Source organism: Parus major, chromosome 4 (genome assembly GCF_001522545.3).
Source record: "Parus major isolate Abel chromosome 4, Parus_major1.1, whole genome shotgun sequence".
NCBI lineage: Eukaryota > Metazoa > Chordata > Aves > Passeriformes > Paridae > Parus > Parus major.
The window spans coordinates 52,937,434-52,945,779 of NC_031771.1; the positions used below are offsets into that span (position 1 = coordinate 52,937,434).

General features: G+C 34.8%; 1 long non-coding RNA gene across 1 annotated transcript; it reads left to right on the forward strand.

Moving 5' to 3' along the window:
• Positions 1-519: 519 nt before the first annotated feature.
• Positions 520-7,118, forward strand: LOC117244292. The gene is made up of 4 exons (XR_004497069.1): positions 520-800; positions 3,953-4,114; positions 5,671-5,810; positions 6,886-7,118. It is a non-coding gene; the product is annotated as an uncharacterized LOC117244292 (long non-coding RNA).
• The last annotated feature ends 1,228 nt before the right edge of the window (positions 7,119-8,346 follow it).

Sequence of the window (8,346 nt, forward strand, 5' to 3'; positions counted from 1 at the left end):
TCCTTCTAGTCTGATACTGTTCCTTTGATTCTTACAAAGAATTCTGATCTTGCTTCTTTTTCTGCCATTTTTAACAAGGCCAGTCACAGAGTCAATTTGCTAGAAAATTCAGCTAGAAAACTTGTGTGCCAAACGTCAGATATGGCAGTAATCTAACTATAGAAGATCCATGATAACTGGTAACTACTTCTCAAAGTTCAGATAGTTTTAATGTGTCATGGGAAGGGAGCCTCTCTCAACTACTGCCTCCCCAGTCCTTGTCTTTACCACTACTAAACTGCTTCAATTCTCTGCATCCCAGAGGAAAGAAAAAAACTTTAAGTCTTCCCCATTCACAAACATACACATAAGTTTCTATGACGTTTGGGGCTGGAAACCCATCAGCCCTGGATGATTCCCAGCACCTGTGCATGATTTCCTTACAAAATGGGACCAGCTGCCTTTTTAAGGGCCCCAGAACTCCCATGCTTTGTAATGCTGGAGTGGGGGAAGAAAAATTTCTTAAATTTTACTTAAGCTAGCACTGGAGTGGAAGATAAATTAGAGCTTATGGACTCATGAACAGGAGGTTAAGCTGAAGGCAGAAATAGAGTAAGGGCAAAGTTGGGAGGGAGTAAGGGGATACGCTGTAAATCAGGAAAGAACAGTGAAAAAGGAAGGACAACAAAGTTGAAGAAAAACAAGTATTCTGGAGATGTAAAGCACAGGCAAGGAAGGAAAACAAGACAAACTCTGCATGCATAAGGGAAGAGTTGTGAGATGCAGAAGAAAAATGAAGACTAGAATTAACATGAGTGTGGGTAAGGTTATTAAGGTGAAAAAATCACTTCTGATTATAAACAAGGAAAATAAAACACCAGCTTCTGAATTACTATATTTACTTGGTGTAGAGTTAAAAACTGGAAAAATTTACTTGTAAGGAGGAGCCAAGTTTAGAAATTATTTCAAAAGTAGGGTTTGGACATGGTAGACTGGAGCAGCTGTTCAGAAGCCATTACAGTCCATTGTGCAAATTTTTCTTAGTTCAGTGCTTATTGGCTTAATAGAGTGCTCAACAGGAATCCTTATGGTCCCCTCTATTAATCTTGTTGTCAGCCCTGCACAAATTCCAAACTTAAAAAAATACCCCCACCCCTTAGCCCCCCTACACTTACAGCATGACAAGAATGCAGAGGGAGTCAGACGCTCCCTTCAATAAACAGAAGGAGGCTGCACAGGGAAGGTACTTTGCATTGCAGGGGAAACAGGGGAGAAAGATACACATTGCTGTGTTTGGCTTCCTCTCATTCAGTTTTCCTTCATCTAAACACCTTATTTTTTTCTTACTCTCTGTTGTTTTCCACAGAACCCGAGTTTTTATCTCTTTTAAAGTGTAAGACATCTGTCCCTCATCACATTCCAAAGCACAAGGGACACTGAGTTCTACTCCTCACTCATCTCTATCTGCATCTTCCACTCAAAACGATCATATAAGTAGAGCTTCTAGCCCAAGGACTGACAGATTACTTCTTGATTTCTTTTGCATGAAAGGCATTTTTAAAGGGATTACTGCAGGAGGGAATGTAATTTTTCCCTCTGGTGTCAAAGCAGAGTGTTTTTTGGAAATAGAATGATACTTCGCAGGCAATGTCTATCTACAAGGCAGTAAATGCAGTTGCCTCAAACAGCTAGAGGAAAAGTTGCACTGAAGTTGCATGGGATTTTTTCTAAAAATATCTGTTACCCAGTATATGCAAAATAGATCCTGAAACATCATTAATTTTATGTTTTCCCTTCATTCCTGTGCATGATAAATTGTCAGAGAATTTTTCTCTTCCAAATTAAGTAAGCCTTGATTTATCTTTGAACTAGATGCCAGGCCAGGGTAAATTTTTCTTAATTGAACTGTAGTCCTTAGAAAAACTGCAGAGAGGTGTTGACATGACCTTAATCACTGTGGTTCTGACAGTTTGTTTAGCATAGCTGTTTGTTTAGGAATAGTGAATCCAGAGAAGAGAATTTGTGCATATTGCACTCCACAAAGCACATGAAGGTCTGAAGGCTACATGCAGTAGTTATTGCAAAACACTTAACTTTCATCTGGACTCGATAAGTCCTCTGTATTTACTACATGTTGAAGATTGCAATCTAGTTTATCCTTCTGTACTAGGAGAATTTTGGTACCACTGCAGAGCTATCTCATGGATCCTGCCCTGAAGTTCAACCTCTTCTGAGATTACTCTATGAAGAATGGTTGCAGTTGCATTAATTTTCTCTCTCTCTCTTTTGAAAATGCTTTTACTTACCACAATCTTTCATGGAACATCTAAGTTTTGCATCTGAAGATAAGGCTGAATTTTCCAAGTAGTAAGCAGAGTGAATAAAGCAACAGACTACAGAATACTATGTAAATTATTCACAGGATTTAGGATGTTTGGTTATGTCTTGAATTAATCAGTATGGTTTTAATTACACTTGTTACAAATGGAACACATTTTTTACTAGAGGATCAAGGAGCCAAATTTGAAGATAACAGACTTCACATGTTTTGTACCTTCTGTCATGACTGATCAAGCTATCATCGACTGCATGATGTGTACTACTCTTTTAACAGCAATGTTAGTTTTCTTCAGGGCAATGTCATAACAAATAAATATAAAGCATAAATGTGATGTCTTTATATCCTTAGCATCTGAGGTGTGAGATCACCTGCATTAGCAACTGCCCTTGAGCTAAAAAAGATAGCCTGAAAATTAAGATCTCTAGAAAATTGTAATGTTGTTCTTATGGTAAAGAATTCATAGATAAACTGATGCCAACTTTTACTATACATAGCTTTGATTTTTTGGATTTTGTTCAACTTCTAAAAGCCTGTTTTGACAGCACAGATTTGTCTATGGGTAAAATAGCTTAAAAACAGGCAGAATGCAGCTTCCCTCTCAGCTGAAAATAACCTAACAAATTGAAATGAACTCTGAATGAATTATATTAAAAAACATTAAGGGACAAACATGGAGTTACTTGGAGTAAATCAGCATAGCTCTTTGAAATTCAAAGAAGCCACACTGATTTATACCAGATGAGGATCTGCCCATAATAAAATAAGTTTAAAATTTAAATATTTACACAACTGAGGTATTACAGAAAGTTTAAAAGTAAAATACTTTTCTTAATCTTTCCAGTCAAAGTTCCACAACTTTTTGTGGTTACTGGGATGTTTCCACCATGTTATATTTTTAACCATGTTACTGGCTCTTAATTTGCTGCAGACTATCATATACCTGTATCTGCATGTAAATCTGAGCTGAAAAAAATAAGTTGAATAAAAATAAGGTTATTTCTTTTTTTAAAAGAACTTTACAATTAACAAAAGACAATTGCCCTTGAATTACAAATACAATGTGATAACAAGAAAAGCAAGGTTTGCTAACATATAACATCTGAGCGATTGTCTTGGTTTCAACTGGGGTAGAGTGAAAGAATTCTCCACAAAAATAAACCTAATGAAATTTCAGTGCACTTATGTTCAGCTGAAGGCTCTCCATAAAACTCATGTTTTAGCCCTTTGAATTCTCCTTCTGGATAGTGCTCAGACCTGAAGTCTTGTGGATTTCTTTTCCCAGACATGTTCTTGTATTTATCAGCAGCTTCCCTGAAAACAATGGCATATTCTGTGTTGGAGTCCTTGCATGTAAACTGAAGACAATTTTAATAAGAACCTCTAGATTAAAGGTGTTTTGTTGAAGATTTCTAAGTACCGTCTTGTGTTCTGGTCCAAGTATACCTCAAGGAACATGTGATCCAGTAGTGTTAATGTTTCAAATAGTTCTTTGTGCTGATCCATAATCCAGATGTTCCAGCAGAAGCTATCTGGAAGCCAGAACTCTGCTTGGGACCCTTTGGTATTTTTAAATACAAAAATGTGAGTCAAGTTATCCACCTGGAATATTGAAAATAATTTCTTCTCTTCCAGGAAAATGTCTCATCTTAGTTCACTGATCTTGCAGAAAAAAAAAAAGAAAATAAATCCTCTGAATTTCACCATGCTTTCTGACTTTGGAAGCACTTAGTGCATACTGCCTGTTCAGTCACATGTCCAAGTGTCATTAGGAGTATCTGGTGTTTCTTTACACAGGTGAGTATATTAGGGCTGTTTTTCAGAAAGTTAAAAGGTGGTTTGCCATTGCTGGAATGTCAGCTGTTTAGTCTTTGCTTTTGCATACCAGCAGCATTCATAAGCAGTTCTCTATTGCAGACCCATTTCTGAGCTTAGTTTTCCATACAAATATGCCTGTACATTAGCTGCACATCTGGAGCTGTCGATTTTTGATTTTTATGAGTTGAATGAGTTAAGAGAGCATGCACTTTTCAGTGGTCTTTTGGGTCAATATGTAGGCTAACCACCTTAGTCGTACAGTAATTGAACCCTTTTACATTTTAGTTAAATTTTCCCTTTGTAATTCAAACTATGATCATTGTTATTCTGAATTTCCAGATGTTTTACTTAGCAAATGTTTATTTTAAAACTTTTTTTCATTACAAATATCACTAATTATCCAAATATGCTGAAGTAGAAATATATATAGATGAAAATTAAGGGTTGATCTATAAAAATAAAAATTTAAATAGTTGTAGAAACCCTCTAGCCCCTAAAAAATAAAAGTGCTTTTGTCCTCTTTAAATAGTAACTTCAGAGTTATTATTCAGGGCAAGATGCATGAGGAAATAAACAATGTCTATACATTGATATTTTTATTATGTAAAACATTCCTTGAATATTCTAAAATGCCATAGAGTTCAAAATTGCTCTTACATATAGATTGAAAATGTTGAAGTGTTGAGAACTGCAACATTTTGGTGGAAGTATTTTGATCATATCATAAGACTATGGACTGAAATATAACACCTCAACCATACAGGGCAAATGGCTATTTTACATTAAATACATATTTTGTCTCTCACGGTTTTTGATATATTTGTTCTCACTTGCAAAATGCTATTAGATATTGCTTTATTAGTCTATTAATTTATTTTGCATTATTAAGGAAAGAATAAGCAATGTGCTAATAGAATTCATAGATTATGCCATTTTGGGGGAAAATTATTTTAGATTACTGTCACAGTAGTATTATATTTTTTTTTAGGGTTCCTCCTGTTTTACTTATCTGTGCCCAGAAAAGCCTAATCATATATATGTATATGTACATTTACATATATATATATATATACATGGCTTATCTGATTATATTATTATAATGAATTTTTGAGCCACTACTCTGTAAATTTAGCATTTCTCCTGTTGGAAAATCTTGTAAAATGTCTGCAATAAGGATGAATGGTAACTGCTAAGTTACCTTTATTGGTGCTGAAAGCCCCTAAGTGTGACATCTGAAGAAGAGAAAAGATAATACATTAAAAAAGCTGAATGTGCCTCAACCAAATGACCAGGTAGCAGCTAGTACTGTAGCAGACTGCCACACTCAGCCAGACCATACACAGCTAGACAAACAAAAAATTATGAATGAAAGAGGGACATGAGCTTTGTCCAGAGAGATACTGCAGCTAAACCTTGCCAGAAAATATTTGGGAAAGAATATCAATGATGCTCACCCCAAGCTGAAAAGACCTCACCAGTCAGCCTCTCAGGGTTGTATTCCAGGGTGCTCAATAATCCATTTTATCTGACTCCAGCTGTCGTGATCACAGACCAAGCAACAGGTGTCCCTCCCTGGAAGAAAGGGTCAGAGCTCATGGGAAAAGGGGAACAAGGAGATTTTATAAAGTGCGCTCATGGAGCCCAGATAACAGCTGATGAACGGACGGCGTTGCAGGTAGGAAGAGCTCGCAAGAAAGTGAATAAAAGACACAAGAATGTTTTCAAAAGAGTGATGTTAAATCTGTATGTGGCTAGAAAAAGATATAATTTTTTAGATATCTCCATAGGAGTATTTGTGTGTCCTGCATAGGAATAAGAGACTGTCATACAATGGGAAGGGAACATGAGGAAAAAAAGAAAAATATCTGCTACAATGTTCCTATTATATAATGTTTCTATCTCAAACATTCAAGTCTAATCCAGGATTGTGTTGAGACTATAATTAGAGAAAAAGCCACTCCTTGCTAAAATTTATTCCAAAATATGTGAACACTTGCAGCTCAAAATGCCTTTTCTAACATTGGCAGAACAATTATATCTTGGGAGTTTTTATTCAGGTTTTTTCTCTTTTTGAACTGAACTTCCATGGGTTTGGTTTAGTTTTAGAATGTATCAGTTTTTCCTTATCATCTATGCTACATGCCAACATTTATGACCTTAAACGTAGAATAGCTTCAGGCAGAATTAATTCAATCATGATACTTCCTTCTATGCTGAAGCAAATCACCAGGAAAATTAACACTCATTAAAACCAAAAGTGTTTAAAATCTAATATATCATTGCAAAACTGTCCATTTACTAAAACCCAATTAAAATGCAATTAGCTTTATAAGTGATGTATATAATATCTTAGAAGGTCAATTGCTCTGCACTTTATGAGTCCAATTTGTTTGCAGATTATCTAGTGCAAGAAAATTTAGAATGGCTTTTAAACTTTTCATTCTTAGGATATGTTACTAAATGTTGCCTTTACATAAACATTTTTATTAAAAAGAAAAATATTACGAACTCATTGTGAATAATTCTGCATTTATATTTTTGTTCTTTATGACAACCACTAATGGTAGATTTTCTAGTAATAAACAGCCCTCTCTCATGAAATCCCTTACTTTCAAAAATGCTAAAGTAGTTATTTTAATCTAAATAGATCAGCATGTTCTAACTTTCAAACACATATAGTCAAACTGCAAATTGCTATCAGTGGGAGGATAGACACCTGTTTGATGGAATGATGAATTACTTCTTTCTAGGTACCCTTTTCTCTTTATTGACCTGTGAAAGAGCTGGACACGTGGCTGAGATGGATGCCTATGTTCCACATCTCTTACATGATCAGATGACACAAAACACGACTAATTTTATATTGTAATTTGATTTGGAGAAAATTTTTTATATTATAAATATTTTGTGCTAAATCCTAATGGCAAAAAGATCAATTCCAGACACTTGTTATGCTGTTAAAAATATGAAAGAAATTTGTATCAAGAAGCCCATTTGATTCTGATACATATATTTTTTTAAAATTATGAACCACCTTGAGGAGGAAACTAAATCCTCCGCTACCTCTTCAATGAAAGTCCAGTGTAAAGTATTTAACACCCTTATTTCCTTCCTGCTGATGTTACCAGGGTTTGTTCCTTCCTAATGACTGGTGGGCTGAAAAGATATTCTCCCTTCATTTGGTATGCATATTTGAACTTGCTACTTCTAAAGTATGTAAGAAAATAATGTTTCCATTCTTCTGCCTTTCTGTATCTGATAAAATGTCCCCCTTTCCATCCACAAACATTTCTATAAATTTAGAATTTGTCTTTCTCCTATTGTGTTTAAACTACTTTAGTTGATTACCTGTAAATCAGCATCTCATACATTCCATTATCTTCTTTCCATTTGTATGAACACATTTCTAGTGCTCTTTTTTTCCCCTATTAATTGGGGTGTTTTTCCTGTCATTTTTTCTATCAAGTGAACAACAGTAGTTTCCATTTTTGAATTAGGTTAGGTTTTGGTTTAGGTTTTTTCTATTTTTAACTATTCTAGTGAATTTAAAAATGAGTTAAAAATAATTTTTGTAGGTACTAAGTCTTCTGGTTTCTTAGGCAGTGATTTTCTTTATTTATTTATTTTTATTTTATTTACACTCAGAAATTTTGTCAAGGAGATGGTTCCTTGCAGGTAACTATTCTTTCAGTGTTTTAGTCAAGTGAAAATTAGTGTATTTTCTGACTTCACTGCTCTTTTTTATCAGGGAAAAATTACCCTCTGGCCCTTTGTCTGCTAAATTATAACTACAGAGAAAGTTGTAGTTGTCAGGCTTGGAAGAATTTAAATTCATCTTTTTTCAAAACAGTTTTTTTTTTCTCTAAAAATGTTGTACAAGTTATTTGGTAGTTTCAGAGAGAAGTCCAACTTTTAATGTGGATGTATTTTGTTATAGAATGATCAAACCAGTGCGAAACCATGAAACCATTTCAGATTCTTGGGTTTTTAATGTTTGAATACCCTTATGATGATCAAGATAAGTGTCTTAGGAAGTGGGGTTATGTAGGTATATATATGTATATATCTGTGTGTGTATACATATATACATATATATATAATTTTATTTTAACCTGTCATAGCCTTGAAGCTAGACTTGTCCTATATCCAACACACCTGGTGCCAGCCCAGGCTCAGCCACAGGTTGTGGCTGTGCTCTGGAGCACGATGGA